The sequence below is a fragment of the Protopterus annectens genome, chromosome 11.part0, assembly GCF_019279795.1.
Source record: "Protopterus annectens isolate FY-2018-M chromosome 11.part0, PAN1.0, whole genome shotgun sequence".
Taxonomy (NCBI): Eukaryota; Metazoa; Chordata; order Ceratodontiformes; family Protopteridae; genus Protopterus; species Protopterus annectens.
The window spans coordinates 359,555,059-359,571,806 of record NC_056745.1 but is presented as its reverse complement, the minus strand read 5'-3'; the positions used below and the strand labels follow the sequence as shown (position 1 = coordinate 359,571,806).

The following is a 16,748-nucleotide window of genomic DNA, read 5'->3' as shown; positions in this document are numbered from 1 at the left end:
TAGATAATTAGAAGTTATGTACTCACCATAACGTTCCATCTGAGTAGGTGTATTCATTTGTCTGCAACCTGTGGGTTATGGATCCGATATCGGATCCGAACCGGCATAGTTTCCAGCTATGGATCCAAGCTCTCAGCTCCTCCCCTCACCCATAATGCCCTGCTCTACCCTCATGACCTCAGATCGAGTTTGCCAAAGCAACAATACCCTCAAAAGGGTAACCAGTAATATGCAGGAAACTGAAAGGCCAGGGGGATAGGAGGGCGGGATGGTTGCAGACAAATGAATACACCTACTCAGATGGAACGTTATGGTGAGTACATAACTTCTAAATCTGAAGTAGGATATTCATTGTCTGCAACCTGTGGGACAGAGTCCCCAGCTACCTGAATCTTGGGCCATCATGGAAGGATATTCCGAGCACCGGAGCCAAAGGATGCTCTACCCCTGGATGCAAGATCCAACTTATAGTGAGAAATAAATGTATGAGACGAAGCCCATGTAGCTGCTGCACAAATATCATCCAGAGGAATCCTAGCCTTGAAGGCTGCTGAGGTAGATACTGACCGGGTTGAATGGGCATGAACACCCTCCGGGGCCTTCCTGACGCTTGATAAGCCAATAAAATGCACTGTGAAATCCAGCGGGACAGGAAACTTTGGAAATTGGCTTGCCCAAATTGAATTTTGCAAAGGAAATAAACAGCTGGTCGGATTGCCTATGACCAGCTGTCCTGTTGAATAAAATCTTAGTTGCCTGTGAACATCTAGTGAGTGTAGCCTATATTCACCTTTGTTTTCATACTTAGGAAGAAAACAGGGAGGTTAATAGATTGATTGATGTTTGCTTCAGAAGCGATTTTAGGAAGGAAGGACGGGTTGGTCCTGAGGGAGACACGGTCCGGATAAAAACCAAGTAAGGAGGTTTAGCTGATAAAGCTTGAAGTTCAGAAACTCTCTTGGCTGATGTAATGGCTACCAAAAGGCTGTCTTGTAAGACAAGAATTTGAGGTCCACTGTAGCCGAGCTCGAAGGGGAGCGGTCAAGGCCTGTAGGACCAGAGAAAGGTCCCAAGGAGGAACTGCTTGCTTAATAGGGGCCTGAGAAGGAAAGTACCTTTAAGAAAGGTTTTGCACAATTTGGCTGACATAAGAGGATTAGACTCTTGACCAATGTGATAGTGAGAAATTGCCGCCAGTTGAACTTTGACTGTGGAACTGCTGGCACCATCATTAAAGAGAGAGGTTAGAAAATCAAGCACTACGGGAAGAGGAACCATGAAGGGATCTAGGCCTTGCCGCTCCGCCCACACAGAGAAGCGGTTCCATTTGCCACCGTAAACCTTTCTAGTGGCTGGTTTATGAGCCGCCACCAAAATAGCCTTTACCGGTGAAGAAATACCGGGAGTCCTTATCAAGAGTGGAACTGGAGCAGCCAAGCGGTCAGCTTTAGGTTGTCCAGGTTCGGAGGAGGAATGCAGGATGGATGGGATATCAGATCCGGGATGGGATCTAGAATCCAAGGAGGATTCACGAGTGAGACCTTAGGAAGGGGAACCAGATCTGTCGAGGCCAGAATGGAGCAATGAGAATCATTCTGCAACCCACCGAGAGGCTTTCTGAAGAACTTGCAGCATCAGAGGCAAGGGTGGATAGGCATACAGAAGACCGGGTGGCCAAGCATGCACCAGAGCGTCTCTTGGGGTACCTCCGGGAGGAGGTATCAGAGCGAAAAAACTGTCGCACTTGGTGTTTGAGGGAGAGGCAAAAAGATCGCATGAAGGGGTTCCCCACCGTGCGAATATGCGTTCCGCTACTTGACAATTGAGAGACCACTCGTAAGGGGTCAGAATGGTGCGACTGAGCTTGTCCGCTAGGATGTTGGACCGACACAAAATGTGCGTTGCTATGAGAAAGCGATTGGTGGAGATTGACCATTCCCAAACTCACATGGCCTCTCGACAAAGAGGGTAAGACCTTGTTCCCCTTGCTTGTTGATGTACCAGACAACAGACATATTGTCCGACTGAATCGCAATTGTTCCCAAGGGAAGAAAGTCCTGAAGTGCTAGCAACGCTAAGAGCACAGCTCTCATCTCTAGAACATTGATATGCAGTAAGGTCTCTGTATCGTTCCACGTGCCTTGGACTGTCCGGCCCATAGTGCCCCCACCCGAGGCGGGAGGCGTCCGTGGTCACCGTGGCGAGAGGGGGAGAAGCACAAAATGGGCGACCCTCGTGGAGATCCGGGGAGTGGAGCCACCACAAGAGGGACCGCTTGCAAGCCTTGCTGATCGCTATGGGATGATACATGGGAGAGCAAGGTAAGACCACTGTACTAAGGCGTCCACTGTAGAATGCATATTGAGCCTGGCAAGAGGAAGAAGAGCTATCGGCGAAGCCATGGACCCTAGAGCCCTCAGGACCAACTCCGCTGGAACAGAACATGAATGGAGAATGGCCCGCACCTGGAGCTGCAGATTCAGAATCCTGTCCGCAGTAAGGAAGGCTCGTAAACTCCTTGTGTCTAGTCTGGCCCCTATGAAATCTAAGAGCTGAGTGGGTGCCAAGTTGGCCTATCATGCGTATTTTGTGATGCGCAGAAATGGAGCAAGATGGACAAAGGAGTCTCGCCAGAGAAGTAGATGCCTTGTTGGGGCGGTAAGGAGCCAGTCGTCCAGGTAGGGAAAGACCTGCACCCCTGAAGCCTCAGGTGGGCCGCTACCACTGCTAGTACTTTGGTAAACACCCTGGGGCTGTGGTGAGACCAAAGGGAAGGACCCGAACTGGTAGTGACTGGCTCCCAGCCGAAGCGGAGGAAACCTCCTGGGCGCCTGTCCATTAGGATGTGGTAGTACGCGTCCTTGAGATCTATCGAGCACATCCAGTGGCATTCTCCCAGAAGGGGAGAATAGATTGTAGAGTGACCATTGAATTTTTCTTTGGGGACTGCCAGATTCAGGAGAGAGAGGTCTAGGATTGGTCTTAGTTCCCCGTCTTTTTGGCACTAAAAGAACCTGGAGTAGAACCCTGATCCGATCTGGTCTGGGGAGCGGGCTGGATGGCTCTTTTCTCTAGCAGATGGCCAATTTCTAAAGCGGCCTCCTTTGACCGGGTGAATGCGTCTGGGAGGACTGCATCTTTGGAAGGTGAAGGAAAGGAATGTGATATCCCCTGGATATGATTTGGAGAACCCAGCGGTCCGATGTTATGGACTCCCATGCCGCTAGGTGCCCGAACGTCCCCGACTGCCTCCAGAGTAGAGCAGTCGGGCAGCCTCAGGGCTGCTGCGCTGGCCGTTCAGAGAAAGGTTCCCTGGACCCGAAGTTTCTGGGAGCCCCTCTGCCTCTAGGGCGGCGTCCTCCTTGTCCTCCTCTGCCACGGAAGGACTGGTTGTCCGGAGCAGGCTGGGACTGCTGCGACTTCGAACCACATCTTCTTCTGACCCTTTTGGTTCCTAGAATAGGGCCTCTGGGGTGCAGAGAAGCGGATTCCGACGGCAGACAGCGTCTTCCGTCCTTCGCTCTGGGTCAACGTCCGCGAACGGTCTTGCCAAACAGAGCAGAACCATCAAAGGCGTTCGCAAACGCCTTGAAGGGCTCAGAGAAATCGCAGTGGCGGAGCCAGGCCTGACGCCTAGTGACCAGTCCTGTCCCGCAGCTCTAGCGGCCCTCCGTAGCATGGGAGAGTAGCCGCATAGAAATATTCGTGACTGACCTTACAGTGGCCATTTTGGTGGAGTGCACGGCTCTGTCCTCCTCCGAAATGGACTCAGGCGGCTATGCAGCGTACTCTTAATAAGGTCTCGCTGCATCCGAATAACATGTGCCAAATAGTTCAGCGCCCTAACCGAAGGTCGCGAACTGAACATCCGCTTCCCCAAGCGGTCCATCATCGAGACTCCTTGCTCGGTGGGTGGACTGAGGACTCTCCTGAGCCAGTTCCCTCTTTGTGGACGCCGGGATCAAGATGGCATCTAGAGGAGGATCCTTACTCAAATGGGACCTGTCAGAAGGCGGGCTATGGATTCTTTCAGGTCTTTTGGGTTTTGGCTCCTCGGTGTCCGGTTCCTTCCACGCCCTGGTGGTAATAAGGTCCACCAGGGGTCGGCAGGGGACACCCAAGAGGTAGACGGGCCCGTTTGAATGCCTCAAGAACACGGACTCGTCCGAGGAAGACTTGAGGCAGACCACCCCCTGATACGGAGCATTTCCATGATGTCTCCGAGGAGACATCCTCGGGGTGACCGTGGGGAGCCTTCCCTTCCTCCAAGTCCGTGTCTTCAGTGAGAGACTCAGGGGAGTCAATGTGCCTCCTTTGCCGATGCTTGAGGAGCCTCCTCTGGGGGCTGTCAGAGGAGTCCTCGCAGCAGCCATTGCTCCATAGGAGCAACTTGGGGCACAGAAAGCGGGCTGTCCCAGGGGCCGGATGGTGGAAGCCTGGCCCAGTGCAGAGGGAGCGGATTTACCAATAGGTGTGGTACCCGAGACAATAAACACAGGATGTATGGCTCTCAACATTAGGCATTTTCCTGTCACATTCTTCACAGCGCTAAAACCCTGTAGTACTCTTTCTCAGACATAGCACAAAAATTATACAATTCAACCACAAAAGATAAAATGCAGAAACATTCACTATCACACAGGAAGAAGTTATTTATTTATTTATTTATTTTTTATTAAATACAGTAAAAGAGGAAAGAAAAGGTGGGAAGAATACCAACGATGGTATTTGGAATTACCTCAGAGGTAGGGGAAGGCCTGCACCAGCAATGGTACAAAGAGTACCAAACTTGGCAAAAAGGAAGAAAAGAGAGAGGGACACTCAGACAAATAGCAAAAGTATGCGACTAACTGTAGGTAAATAGAAGTTATGTCCTTACCATAACGTTCCATGTGGAGTGTTCATCTCGCCTTTGTTCTTACACATGGGTTCGGAGCCGATCCTCGGCTCCGTGCCGGCCTCTTGCAAGCTCTGCATCGAGAAGAAGCTCGAGACAATCGAATACCCACAATCCCCCTCTGCCTTTACCTCAGATCTAGTTTGCAAGCAAACCAATCTACAGAATAGCACATTCATGCTTATACACATATGTATAGAAAGAATCTACAGATAACTATATATATATCTAAACAGACACATATATATATATGTATATGCCAACTATGTACACAATATCGTAACAGTAGCAGAATGCTCCTGGCCAGGCATCAAAGAACGTTCTTCCTAAGGGTGGGAGGGTGGGACTGTAAGAACAAAGTAGATGAACACTCCACATGGAACGTTATGGTAAGGACATAACTTCTATATGTGATAGTGTTCAATCTGCGTTTGTTCTACACATGGGTAGCGTCCCTAGCTCCTTGATCCTGAGGAACTCACGGGAGGACGTTCTTGAGCACAGTGGAACCAAAGGTTGCCCTGTCCCTAGAAACCTTGTCTACTTTATAATGAGAAATAAATGTATGTGGCTTAGACCAAGTAGCAGCCGCACAAATGGCGCCCAGTGGTAGGCGAGCTGCATGAGCCAAAGTAGACACTGACCTTGTGGAATGTCCTTTGGGTTTGTGTAAAAGGGTTGATTTGAAGAATCGTAGACATAGATTATACAATCCGTTAACCATTTAGAAAGAGTTCTTTTGGTAACTGCAAGTCCTTTCCTGCTATCAGCAAAAGCCACAAAGAGTTGATCTGTTTTTCTGTGATCTTTTGTTCTATCCAAATAAAATCTTAGCTGTCTGTGAACATCCAATTTGTGTAACATATACTCCATTTTGTTGGAGTGGTTTTTGAAGAAAGTGGGTAATTCAATGGACTGATTAATATTGTTAATAGAACACACTTTAGGGAGGAAGGATGAATTGGTTCAAGAGAAACTCTGTCAGAGTGAAAGATCAAATAAGGGTGCTTGATGGAGAGAGCCTGAAGTTCAGATACTACTTCTAGCGGAAGTAATGGCTACCAGAAAGAGAGTTTTCCAGGACAAAAATTTTAATGGGCAAGAAGAGGCGGGTTCAAAAGGGGCAACATTAATTTAGATAACAATAAATTTAGACTCCAAGGTGACGCCGGAGATCTGACCGGTGGTCTAATATGAAAAACTCCTTTTAAAAGGCTTTACAAAGTCTGTGAGCCATAACAGGAGCTCCACATTCTTCCACATGGAAATTCGAAATGGCAGCCAATTGAACTCTTAGAGTAGCAGGAGAAGCACCCTGATGAAATAAGTCCGTTAAGAACTCTAATATCTTATTCAAAGGAGCTATAAAAGGATCCACATGGTGTGTATTCGCCCAGAATACAAATTGCTTCCATTTGCTAGTATATGTTTTAGTAGTGGAAGCTTTATGCGAAGCCACCAATATATCCTGGACTGCTGGTGACAAAAGATCAGACCTGGCTAAGTTGGGAATTGGAGCAGCCAAGCTGCTAGATGGAGTGACCGGAGCGCGGGATGGGGAACCCCTGTCGAGTGAGTCAATAGATCTGGCTCTGGGTCCAGAATCCAGGGTCCCCGAATGCAGTGTATCTTCAGGAAGGGAAACCAAATTTGACGAGGCCAGAATGGAGCAATGAGGATTATCGTCCTGTGTAGGTTCCTGGCTTTCTGGAGAAACTTTGATATCAGAGGAAATGGAGGAAATGCGACAGGAGTCCCGGGGCCAATCAGAAACCAGTGCCCCTGGGGACTTCCCTGGAGGGGTAATAGGGCAAAGTAGCTCCTGCATTTGGCATTCATTGGAGACGCAAACAGGTCGCAGGAAGGCTGGCCCATCGCGAAAAATCCTTTTCGCCACTGACTGTTTTAGGGACCACTCGTGCGGTAACAGAATTGCTCTGCTCAGCCTGTCGGCTATGACGCTGGATGACCCGGGATGTGCGTTGCTATTAGAAAGCGACCCGTGGACTCCGCCCACTGCCAAATTCTCATGGCCTCTCTGCATAGTTGATAGGACTTGGTTCCCCCTTGCTTGTTTATGTACCAGACTACAGACATGTTGTCCGTCTGAACTGCAATAGTCCCTAGAGGAAGAAGGGGAGCAAAGTGTTGCAACGCTAGAAACACTGCCCTCAACTCTAGAACATTGATGTGCAGATTGTACTCCAAATTGGTCCATTCGCCTTGGACTGTCTGTCCCTGAAAGATGCCCCCACCCTATCAGGAAGCGTCCGTGGTCACCGTAACTGTGTGGGTAGCACAAACGCCTCCCTTGGAAAGGTTGCACGCTTGAAGCCACCAGTTTAGATCTGTTTTGCATGTCTTTGTTATAAGAATCTCGTGTGTTAGAGGTAGTTGTTGAAACGACCATTGTGCAAACAGTAGCCACTGTAGGACTCTCATGTGCAGCCTTCCCAGGGAATTGCAATAAGGAGGCTGACATGAGGCCCAACACCTTCAGTACTAGTTTTGCAGGAGATTTCCTTGACAAGAGTAGAAGACGATATGAGTCTGAAGTGATAATATCCTTTCTGGGGAAGCCTCAGAATCAACTGACGGTGTTTAATTCTGCTCCTATGAACAAGATATTTTGTGATGGTTGAAGTAAGGATTTTCCGAAGTTTACGGAAATCCCTAGGTGAACACACAGTTGAAGAACAAAGTCTCTGGCCTGCAGTAGTTGACGCCGGGTGGTGGCCGAAAGGAGCCAGTCGTCCAGATACGGAAACACCTGGAATCCCTGGCGCCTCAGGTGGGACGCTACCACTGCCATGCATTTGGTGAAGACCCTGGGGCTGAGGTCAGACCAAAGGGCAGGGCTCGAAATTGAAAGTGACTGGCTCCCAGCCGAAGCGCAACTGATCTCTGGATGCCCTGGCCATTTTGATGTGGTAGTATGCATCCTCTAGATCTATTGAGCACATCCACTCGTCCTTCTGTAAGAATGGAAGGATCGATTGAAGCGTGACCATTCGAACTTTTCTTTCCTGACGAAAGTATTGAGGTAGCTTAGGTCTAGAATGGGCCTCCAGTCCCCTGTTTCTTTGGAACTAAAAAGAACCTTGAGTAAGTTCCGAATCCTTGCTGGTCCGCTGGGACTGGTTGGATGACTCTTTTTCTAGCAGCTTTGAAATTTCTATAGCTGCTGGCTCTCGAGATGGGCGGTACATCTGGGAGTCTTTTCTTTGGGATGGGATGGGATAGAAGGGTATGTTGTAACCTCTGGTAACCACGCTTTTACCCACTTGTCTGTAGTTATATTTTGCCAGGCCTGAGGGTATAAAGCTAGCGACCCCGACTGCCTCCAGAGCAGGACAGTCGGGCCTCCTCTCAGGAGTGCTGGAAAGGTTTACCAGGAGTGTTTCCCTGTCACCTTGATGTTGCGGACCCCTCTGCCGCCAGGGCGGCGTCTTCCACCTCTGCCCCCTCCTCTGCCTCTAGAGGGGGCATCACCCTGTGTGCCTGAGAAAGATCCTTGGGGTTTTGAAACCACATTTTCCACCGTTGCCCTTTGGGGTACGGTCTGGTTGGGGTGGAAAACGGACTCCGACAGCAGACAGAGTCTTTCCCTCTTGTTCACACCGGGTAAGGGTCTCCTTTACCTTGGGGCCAAAGAGAGTGGCACCGTCAAATGGGCGTTTGTAAAGGAAGACTTGAAGGCTTCATAAAGGAGCATAGGCGCATCCAGGATTGTCTCACGAAGAGCAATCGCTGAAGCTGCTGCCCTACTCGAACCTTCGCTGCGAGGAAATCAGCCTCATGGACGAGTTAACAATCGATGTTAGGGTATTACGTTGCGCTGTCACTTTCTCTGAGACAGCTGCATCTGTAGCACCCTGGAGGGTATCTCCCAACTCTTTGACTAGATCCCTCTGTAGACGTGTAAAATGGGTCAAATAGTTCAGGGACCGCATGGAAAAAGCCGCTGAACTAAAAATGCGCTTCCCGTATCTATCCATCGTCCTAGAATCTTTATTAGGAGGATGGACAGACGAAGAAGACTCCGACATCTCCTTTTTCGTGGCTGCTGCCACCACCATAGCGTCTACTGGAACTCCTTTTGTAAGGTAGGACTTATCCAGAGGTGCTGTGATGTATTTGTTAGGTTTCCTTGGAACAGGTTCCACTGTGTCAGGAGCCTCCCACGCCCTTCGAGCAATTAGTTCCATTAGTTCGTCGAAGGGCGGAGTGACCCAGGAGGAGGAAGGGCTGTGCACCAAATGCCTTCAGCAGAACTGACTCCTCCTCAGAAGGGGAAGGGACTGCCAGTCACCTCTCTGCTTCAGGATCTCCAATATGTCCAAAAAGAGACATCTTCTGAAGGTGACTTAGGGGACCCCTCTGGCTCATCTAAGTCAGTATCAGATGTCAAGGATTCCTGTGGAGAATCCAAGTGTTTCCTCTTACACAATCTCTTCCTAGGGACTTCCTCGTGGGGAGCATCCGAAGAAGCCTCGGAGGAACAGGGGGCACCCTCCAGGGCTGGCTGAGACACTGGTGCCCGACGCTTGGATGTGGCCGTGGGTGCAGATGAAGACAAAGGCCCTTTACGGGAGGAGAGACTGCTTCCACTGATGTGGTTGTCTGGGTAGACAACACCTTCCTCATCAGGTCGAACGCTCCCGGGTCCCGCATCGAAGAGTCCCCGGTTCAAGAAATGGGAAGAATCCCGACACAGGCACGAAGGCATCGACCCGAGGACGGAGCCGAATCGATCCGCGCCGAGGCCCCGAGGGGGAGAGTCGGAACCGACACGCCGGTTCGACTCTCGGCCCCGGAACCAAGAACAGACCGTCGGCTCGAGACTCCGGTACGGGTCCGGAGTCGAGGTGAGGGGAACAGACCGAGAAAAGGACGGTTCTGGACCCGAGGGCTCCACAATCAGTAGATCAGCCTCTTCCGGCTCCAAAGACTGAATCGGTCTCGGAGGAGGAATGGATGGAGATACAGGAGGCCTTCAAGTTTCGACACCAACTGGGTGGAAACCGAAATAAGTTTGGAGAGGGCGAATGCTCCAATAACTTCTGCACCACGCGATCCACATCGACATCCGAAAGTTTGGAGGAAGAACGGGTCGAAGGAACCAAGACGGAGCCAACCTCAATAAGGTCGGGAGGGCTCCATCACCGGTTCCAAGACTCGAGGCTCAGGAACCGATACCAGTTGAACACTCGGCCCCCGAAGTCTGTGGAACCGGAGATCTAACCTTTGAAGAAGAGCTCGGAGCCGATGACTTAGGCTCCGACGTCTTCGACTCCTTAGAGGACTTCAATGCCTGGTCAGAAGCATCCAGAGCCTCTTGGAAAGCAGGTTTCAATAGACCTCTGTCCATTAGTTTCCTGCGCCTATCTGTCATGACCCTCCCACTAAAAGAGTGACAGATGGAGCAATCCTCTTGTAAGTGGAGAGGGCCAAGGCAGTAGACGCAGGAACTATGGTTGTCAGTGACCGACATTTTCTGGCCACACTGACAACGCTTGAAACCAGACTTTACCTTCTCAGACATTATAGGGAAGAAAGACAAATCCAGTAAAAACAGTCAAACCCGATAAAGTTAGTCAAAACCGATGAAAATTGTCAAATCCGGTAAAATTTTCCTTAACTAGGTAAAATATGAAGGGTGTAGGCCCCGACAAATATTTAACCGATAATTATAGATAACGGTACCAATAAATTAACGGAACCACAACACAATCATACAGTTAATACTGAAAAACATCAAATAGAATAGAATCCTAATAAAATATAACAAAAAAAAGTTATATCTTAGCTTAGAAACTCTCGAGCTAGCTCCCAACGATGCGTATGCAGCAGCGGCAAACTAGATCTGAGGTAAAGGCAGAGGGGGATTGTGGGTATTAGATTGTCTCGAGCTTCTTCTCGATGCAGAGCTTGCAAGAGGCCGGCACGGATCAGCTCCGAACCCATGTGTAAGAACAAACGGCGAGATTGAACACTATCACATCTAGGTATTAGCAAAGAAGAGAGAAAAAGTTCTAATAATAGGCAAAATACGAAAATTTATAATTGACTTAGCTGAGAGCTGGCCTGACATGTCTTTATTCAGTACATACCAAATGAGATCTGAGGTAGTACAGAGAGGGGCACTATGGGTAAGACTTAGCTCAAGACTTTTTTGGCTGGCACAAGCTTGTTATAAGCGGCCAATTTGGCTTCGTCGAGGGAACAGACACCCATCAGTAAGGAATGAATTAAGATTAACAACATGAGAGTACTTCATTCTTTGCCCATAAATCTACTGCACCGACTGTTTCATTAAGCACAGAGACACCATCAACATAAAAAGTAGGTCACAGCTTTCTAATTGATCAACCTATTTGAATTTTCTCTTTTAATAAAAGAATGTCCCTTATTTGATTTACAAAACCTTTTGAAATTATTCCACTTATATCTGTGGCACTGCTGACCAAAAGCTAAGCACTTTTCTCTTTTAGACACGATTACCACCACAATTACGACAGTTTTAGACACGATTACCACCACAATTACGACAGCTGACTATGAGGCTAGGTGAGGGTATATGCTTTAAGTTTGCGGACTCACTCTTGTGCTTGACTGAGACTGTGCACACTCTGGAATTTGCTGGAAAGCTGTGGGGTTTCCCAGTGAGTGCTGAAGGGCTAGTAGTTGCTACCAAGTGCTTGGGCCTGTTTCTTTTAACCACGTGCTGCATATTATCAACATGAGCCCTAGATGACACTGGAAGCATGCATTTCTCATTAGTAAGCATATCTGAGTGCATTTCTGTGAGCTCGTATCTGACAAATCTCAATGGCCTTATTCAAAGTTAAATCACTGTCACAAAGCAAAATCCTTTACATAGCATCATCTTTAATACAACACACAAGTCTGTCTTTTATCAACTCATCTCTTAAATCACCAAAATCTGCATGTTTTATCCTTGTTTCTCAAGGTAGTTATATATGCTGTAAAAGTTTCACCAGGCTTTTGAGCCCTTGTGTAAAACAAGTGTCTTTCCACTGTAATATTCGTTTGTGGGTTACAAATTTCTCCAAATTTACACTTTAAGCACTCGGGGGTCTTCCCCTGATTCAGCCAGTACCACTATATGACGGTTCCCACTCTGCTGCGAACACAGCGAGTGCATACCCAAATGAATGCTCTCTTTCTATGGCTTCTGAACAAGCTAAATTTAGAAGAATGAATGCCTTTGTACAGGCATCTTTATCAGAAAATGCAGCTTGTATGAAAATATTGTACTCGCTCAACCACTCTCCAATTCTCTGCAATAATATTATCAAATACAAGTGGAGCTAGTCTACTAAAACCTCCAGCCATGCCAACAAAATATGCTTAAACACACTGTAAATATGGCCCTTGCAATTGTATATGAACATGCACATACAGCCAGTATTTGTAATAACCTCCAAATGCATAACAGACTCTTCAAAATACTGTAATTTGTGAAATATGCTTGAAGAGGCTGTATTTTGCGAAATAACAGCACTGTAATACTGCACAAACTTGCGAACACTTTGTATACTTCAGATATCTCAAACAGCTTTAAATTAATGCAGTGTGATTCAGAGTTATTTCAAACATTTTCGTAATAATTTAAAATATTTTTATCAATATGTCGCAGTTTTGGACATTTTGTTTAATTAGAAATTAATTTTGAGCATTCAGAGTGATTTTTTTATATTTTTCAAGTAAGATATCATTTAAGCAAGTTTAGTACCACATATTCATTACTGACCTGTGTTTGCGAATTATACGTGCAGTAGGGATGATCCAATTCCTCTATATTCCTCCACCATTAACCAAGTGTGTCTCTCTGTCCTGAATTTGGATCCCATTCTGACACCATATCACTCGTCTTGGCTTACAATTAAAGATGAACAGGTGGGATAGTTCGTTTATATGCTTAACTACATAGAAATACATCAAGATGGATAGTAGTAGTACAAAATATAAACAAACTGATTGACAGACTACACAGACAAGCATGCTTACATCTCAACAGCTTACTACAAAAAGTCAGTCAGGCTCACATGTGCTCAGTATTTATAAACTTGTGCAAGCCCATGGAAAGTTCCTTAAAGTTATACATACATATTGATCTACAGGTGAAATGAAATTATGGACCTTGTACCAAGTAGCAGTGACATAAATGTCATCAAGAGGGACCATGAAAAAGAAGGCTGAGGAAGAAGCTACAGAGCGTGATGAATGAGCCTTCAGAGGTTTGGATAACGACAAGCCCTTTTTTTTTTTTGAAGACAAGGGAAATTCAGTTTGAAAGCCAACAGGAGACTGTAAAGTACAGTTGTGCAAGTAAACTTACTATAACAGTATATGCTCAAGTGATTACTGTTACAGTAGCCTTAGATGTATGTATTAAATCCTGCCAAGGATATAACAGCCGGTCAGCTTCCAAAGTTTCAGGGGATCATCCGTATTTCCAAACTGTCAGGTAGCACAACAGGAGCTCACTAAAGACAAGTTTGGGTGCCAAGCCCTTCAGAGCTTTCCTGCCAACAGAGATGGGGAGGAAGAACCATAAAAAGACAATGCTAGAAGATCAAAAAAATAAACGCACCCTGGCATAAACAACCAAAAACACAAGGGAATATCTACTGTTATGGAAAATTTACTTACACAACTGTACTATGTTTATTCATATGATCACTGCTGCAGTTGCCTTAGCTACATAGGTTCATAGGTTAGTACTAAGCTAACTGCCCTTGTGAGCCACTTTAAGCCTAGCCAATTATCCCTTGTGAGACTCAAACCCTATACCTTGTGTTTGTAAGACAAACACCTTAACCATTAGGCCACCCTCCCAACCCAAAATTAACCAATCATAGGTAGGTACTAAGCTAACTGCCCTTGCGAGCCATTTTAAGCCTAGCCAATTGTCCCTTGTGAGACTTAAACCCTGCACCTTGTGTTTGCAAGGCAAACACCTTAACCATTAGGCCACCCTCGCAAACACCTTAACCATTAGGCCACCCTCCCAACATGAGTAGAATACCACAGCTTACATTTGGGAGGTGGAGAAGAGTCCAGGAGTCCATTGAGAATGATCCTTTTAAAGCATATCGAGGCCAAGGGAAGGAAACAAGCTTATAGCGCTTTGTAAAGGCATGCACAAAAATTTGCTACTTCTAGATTATTTCTAGAATCCGACCCTTTACAAAAAGCCATAGATGAAGGCAAGGGCCTTGGTAGAGTGGGCATTGACCCTGCTTGGAACAGATTTGCTGTGGTGATTATAACAAAAGGCAATAGCCTTAGACAACCATTTGGAAACAGCCTGTTCTGACACAGGTTGTTCTCAAAGAAAGCTTGTCTCTGTAGAAAATTTGCAACTCAGATACTTTCTTTCGCAAAAGTCAGAGCAATCAGTAAAGTACTGTTCCATGTTAAGAACCTCAAGTTAGCCAGGCCAGCATGCTGAAATGGAGCAATTGTTAGCTTTCTACCACAAAATTAAGGTCCTAAGGAGAGGCCATCGATTTTCTTGAGGGCCACTTATGCTAAGCCCCTTTCAAAAACATTTTGACATGAGACTGCAATGAAATGGGAGGATTCATGAGCAGACATACTGAAATGAGATAAATGAACCTTGAAAAAAGGAGTAAGAAAGGTCACAGGATAGCAACTCACACAAATATTTTAAAACCAGAGAAAGTACAGCTGTGTAAAATCTTACTATAACAGTAGATGTCCTCTTCAATGTTGCAATACTTTTTACCCAAGAGATCTGTTGCCATGGATAGCCCAATGTCTGGTCAGTATACCAAAGCCTTTAGTACTTACAGGCATCATACATCACATGTATGCTCCTCACGCAAGACGTAGGGAATAAAGGTAATGTACAAATCCACACACTCATAACTGGAAAAAGCTACAGGAAGAACAGAATGAACCCAAGAAAAAAGAAAGCATGTGCATCCAAATGGAGAAAAAGAGGAGCCCCTCAGCCAAAGAAAGCATGTGCATCCAGAAGAAGAAAAAGAGGAGCCCCTCAGACAGGAGGGCAAGAAAAGAAGGCTAGAGCAAGGGCAGAGGGGAAGAGAGGGGGGTAAATACTTCAACAGTGAAGAAAAAGACATTATTATTATTATTATGGTGGTAAGATTTTAGACAACTGTGCTGTGTCCTCCCATATCACTGTTGCAGTATTCTTTACCCAAAGGATAGTAAAAAACCTCAAGTGAAAGCCTGAGAGGAGGACGGCAAAGAAGAGCCCTCCAGAAACCCATGCAAGATAGCCCTGGCAAAGCCAGCTCAGACCCTGGAAATGACATCCAACTTAAAATGCTTAGTGAAAGTATGAACAGATGAACAAGTAGCAGCCTCAAGGATGGAATATCTAGCTCCTTTAAAAAAGGCACAAGTGGAGGCAAAGTTGTGTACACTTACCATAAATGTAGATATTCAAGTGTATTCACTGTTGCAGTCCTTACAAAATGGGTTATCCGGCTCCCAGTAGCCCTCAGTCAGCCAGAATACCAAAGTCCTTGGTATATGACATCGGCTACTTTCAGTTTAAGCCCGACATCAGGACGTTAGGTACAAAGGAAGGCAGCCGACACCATTTCCTCAGTTTTTCTTGCCATAACTGTCAGTAGCCCTCAAAAAAAAGGTTAGACCAGGAAACTAAAAATCCAGTCTGTGCCCTAGGAAAAAAGGGGGATGGAAGGGAGGGAAACCAGGACTGCAACAGTGAATACATTCAAACATCTACATTTATGGTAAGTGTGCACAACTGTACTATGTTCATCGTGTTTCACTGTTGCAGTCCTTACAAAATGGGTTGATTCCCAAAGCTCAGGAAAAAAACAAAAGGGAGGAGGAACACCCACTGTTTAAGAGTTGGCAAGGATGCCCTGTAACACTGCAGTGGCAAAACCAGCCCTGGACTTAGAAATCAAGGGCAGATTATAATGTTTAGTGAAAGTATGGACAGAAGTCCAGGTAGCTGCTTCCAGGATGTCCCTAGTACGTGCACCTCTTAAAAAAGCTGCTGAGGTAGAAGCTGCTCTAGCAGAATGGGTCCTAATAGTCTGTGGAGGAACCTTGCCATGCTGTAAGTAGCAAAAGTGAATACAATGAGCAATCCACTTAGAAATGGTCTGCTTTGAAATAGCTTTGCCCTGAGCTCCAGGAGCAAAAAACTGACCAACAACTGATCTGACTTTCAAAAAGGTTTAGTCCTGTCCAGGTAAAATCTAAGCTGTCTATGCACATCCAGGGAATGCAGTAACCTTTATCCTAAGGATTAGGAAAGAAGGTAGGCAGGTGGATAGACTGGTTAAGAGTCTGGCTAGAAACCACTTTAGGCATAAAGAAGGGATTGGTTCTAAGAGAAACCTGATCCGCATGGAAGATGATAAAAGGCTCCACTGCAATTAAGGCCTGCAGCTCAGAAACTCTTCTAGCTGAAGTAATAGCCAAGAGTAAGGCAGTTTTCCACGACAGAAACTTCAAATCTGCTGAGGCAGCTGGTTCAAAAGAAGGCAGAGTAAGTTTCTAAAGTACAAAATTGAGTAAGTTTCTAAAGTACAAAATTGAGATCCCAAGCAGGAGTAGGTGCCCTTCTGGGAGGCTTTAAATTGCTAGCTCCCCCGAGGAACTGTTTCATCAAGGGATGAGAGAAAATGGGTTGCTCAAAGGAACAATGAGCAGAAATAGCTAAAGCATGAATTTTGATAAAAAAAGGAAAGTCCACCATTAAGTAAGCCTGCCAAATAGTGAAGAATAAGAGGAAAAATAGGTTGAGAAGGGTCTTTCCCTCTAGTCTGCACCCAAAAGGAGAATCTTT

The 16,748-nt window shown here is 46.4% G+C and overlaps 1 protein-coding gene across 1 annotated transcript in view; it reads right to left on the bottom strand.

Annotated features, from left to right (window-relative positions):
* Positions 1–16,748, bottom strand: part of ATP2B1 (ATPase plasma membrane Ca2+ transporting 1) — a gene marked incomplete in the record, with an annotated part of 2,275,481 nt that overhangs the window by 1,796,280 nt on the left and 462,453 nt on the right.